At 48.0% G+C, this 3,590-nt stretch overlaps 1 pseudogene; it reads left to right on the top strand.

Annotated features, from left to right (window-relative positions):
• Positions 1-905: 905 nt before the first annotated feature.
• LOC137205724 (reticulocalbin-1 pseudogene) lies at positions 906-2,457 on the top strand (annotated as a pseudogene).
• Positions 2,458-3,590: the final 1,133 nt, after the last annotated feature.

Genomic DNA, 3,590 nt, shown 5'->3' on the forward strand with positions numbered 1-3,590 from the left:
AGAGTCTGGGTTCTGTGGACCCACTGCCCTCCCCACGGGTCAGCCCCTGAGGCCACATCCCGGCTGCTGACCCGCCGCCAAACCACAGGCACCGGCACCTGCCACCAGGCTGGCCAAGTGGCCTGGCGCAGTTCCCAGCCTGCGCCGCTGGGAAATGAGTCAGCAGTGTCTTGTCTCCTGGGCCTTACGCGGAGTGTGACCTGAAAGCCACAAGAAGGGGGCTTCCCTGGTGGCGCAGTGGTTGAAAGTCCGCCTGCCGATGCGGGGGACGCGGTTTCGTGCCCCGGTCTGGGAAGATCCCACATGCCACGGAGCGGCTGGGCCTGTGAGCCATGGCCGCTGAGCCTGCGCGTCCGGAGCCTGTGCTCCGCAACAGGAGAGGCCACAACAGTGAGAGGCCCGCGTACCGCAAAAAAAAAAAAAAAAGCCACAAGAAGTACATGACTTGAGGATGGTCCCAGTAGAGAACACCCTAAAACCTGAGCGTCTCAGGGATGGGAAAAATCTTAGAGGTCTTGTTGCTCAAACCCTCTTCATGTGCTAGAGGATCTCAGACTCTGGACCCACACTGCCCTGTGTGAGCTTGAGCAACTTAGTGGCCCTCTGTGCCTCAATCTTCCCATCTGTGAAATGGGGGTAATAACAGTTAATCAATGCACAGTGTGCATGGCACATGGTAACGCCTGACAAATGTCAGCTGTCGTTATCGCTATTATTTAGAGCAATCCCTTCTCTGGTAGAGGCTTCACGTGACTGCTTCCAGGGATGTGAAGATCACAACCGCAAGAGGCAGTAATCCGCATACCGAGCTCTAAGTTCCCTCTCCCCTGAGTCTGTACAAAACACAACTTCCGTTGCACCTTGAAAGATACCTGTGGTCCCACAGAGTTTCATGAGACTTCAGATCATCACACCTTTAAAAAGATGCTGCCATGCGATGAGAGAAGGTTCAAGCCTGCGGACCTCGATGGTGACCAGACAGCCACCCAGGAGGAGTTCACCACCTTTCTGCCCCCTGAGGAGTTTGAGCACATGAAGGAAATTGTGGTTCGGGAAACTCTGGAGGACCTCAACGAGAACGGGGATGGCCTTGTGTATCAGGATGAGTGTATTGCTGATATGTTTTCCCACGAGGAGAATGGCCCTGAGCCAGACTGGGTGCTGTCAGAACGGGAGCAGTTTAATGAATTCTGAGATCTGAACAAGGACGGGAAGCTGGACAGAGATGAGAATCGCCGCTGGATCCTCCCGCGAGGTTATGACCACGCGCGTGCTGGGGCCAGGCACCTGGTGTACGAGCCGGACAAAAACAAGGATGAGAAGCTCACTAAGGAGGAGATCTTGGACAACTGGAACATGTTTGTTGGAAGCCAAGCTACTAATTATGGGGAAGATCTCACCAAAAACCATGATGAGCTTTGATGCACACTCACCATAATATGACAGACTGTCATAAGCTTTCTTTTATTGTCCTGGATAATTGCTACAATTGTCTCAGCAGTTGTGTCCCCCCAGAAAAGGAAGTTTATCACCTCAGATTGGGTTTAGAATTAGTTTTTACTCAATATTTGCTGGAAAATAGTCATCACTAATCTTTGAGTAAGATTTCTGTCCAAATACATTAAAATCTTGGTAAATTGCAATGCTCTATGGGGATATATTGCTAAAACATGACTTTTTAGCTTTTTCCATGAAATATGAACTAAAAGGGAATAAAATTTGAAAAAGTCCCGTTATTCAGAAGTTGGGTGAGTGGGGAGAGGGCAGTACATGGAGTGACTGCTATGTATTTTAACTGCATAATTTTTACATTTGCCACTGTTACATAATTGGTGAGGGAAAATTCTGATTAAGCTTCAGTGGTATCTCATCCTACACAGGCTTCTTTCAGAGTAAGGCTGATATCAGATTCTCCTTCTTGACTGTACTCTGAGCTGTTACTGTAAATGGCATATAAACCTCTGTGCATTTTTCTGTATGGACCTGCTAATGTGCACAACAGATCCACCCGTCTTTGTTTTTTGTCTTTGTTTTTTACAATAAGAAGCAATTAAAGAAGGTAATGTGAAAAAGAAAGGAATTTTAAAGGTAGGGAGCAAAGATGAATGTCAGGCATTTGAAGAGCTATAGGAAAATGGTAAACACTTTATCGTACTTGAGAAATTTTTCTTGACATGTAAATGAAGTAGACCTGATCTTTGAAAAAGTGAATAGACGTCCAATCCATTTCCTTACTGATCTCTGATAGGAGTAGGGAGTAGGGTCCTAGGAAAGCCTGCTTAGTGGAGCCCTGGAACCCGTCTCATCCAGTCCCGGTGACTCCACAACACCTGGACCTGCCCCAGGACCACTTACACCATGCAATTGACAAAGCAGTGTTCCAAGCCACTGGCTGAACTGGAAGAAATAACTTTTACAGGTTGAAATTCTACCTTTTAAGGAGAAAGTGGATGAAACAAAGGATCCCTCTGAGGATTTAAAAAAAAAAAAAAAGACCGAGACCCTCATTTCCTTCAAAAGTTCTCCAAAGGAAAAAAAAAAACATTCTCCAAAGGAAATGTTTTCGTGTCCCTTTGCTCCCCTGGCCCTCATCTTCTCAAAAATTGCCAATTAGTCCACTATATCTCCAAACAACTGAAAGCAATGTTCAGGTGTAGACAGATCAGCACAAAATACAGTCAGATCATCACCTCCTTTGTTCTAGACACTGGATCTCTAGTAATACAGCCTGAGGTCACATTAGCCAACTGAGTGCCCTCCTACATGGCTGGCCCATAAAATTGAGCCTAGCATTAGCTAGAATCTTCCAGGCCCCTTTTCCCATGCTCTCCCCCCTCCTTCCCTTCCCCAGCCTGTGCTTGTTTAGTTCATCTTTTTATACTCAAAGGCAAGACTTCAATCAACGTATTAACTTTCATCGTGTCTGCTCTGGCCTGACTTTCATAAAAGTTACCACCGTGGTGTCAGCTGTGACTGTCATTGGCCCCCAATCCATACCCTGATTACAGTCTCTGAGCCGGTCCCCACCTCCCTTTCCTGCCCTAGAGGTAGCGGCACAGGGAGGACTCAGTCCATCTCTGGACAGAATCAGCAGGCCCTTGAACCCTCCAGCCACAGACCAGAGTGTCAAAAAATAAATAAATAAATGAAAGCTCAGCTCAGCGTGGGGTCATGGAGCCACCATGTCCAGGAGCTGATCAGAGCCAAGAGGCAGGTGTGAACGTGAAGAAGGTTCACAGAAGACCTGGGTCCTAGTCCCACTTTGACACGGACTCTGAGTGTGACCTCGGGCAGGAAACATCCCCTCTGGGCCTCACTCCCTTATCTACTGGGCTTGATATCTCAGGCCCTGTCTCACCCACAAATTCTATCATCCCCTCAAATAACTGTTGCCCAGAGCCCTCCACTGCACTTTGCCCACCCCAAGGTTAGGACACATGAAGTTCCCCCCTTTCCCCATCTCTGGGGGTGAGCGCACTGTGCAGCCACATTAAGAAGCTCCCTGGATGATTCCCTAGTATGGTCAGGTCTGAGAAGCACCCATCTGACAGAGGGATGGTAATTCACGCTGCTTTGTGCATTTTCTGATA

Source organism: Pseudorca crassidens, chromosome 14 (genome assembly GCF_039906515.1).
Source record: "Pseudorca crassidens isolate mPseCra1 chromosome 14, mPseCra1.hap1, whole genome shotgun sequence".
Lineage (NCBI taxonomy): Eukaryota > Metazoa > Chordata > Mammalia > Artiodactyla > Delphinidae > Pseudorca > Pseudorca crassidens.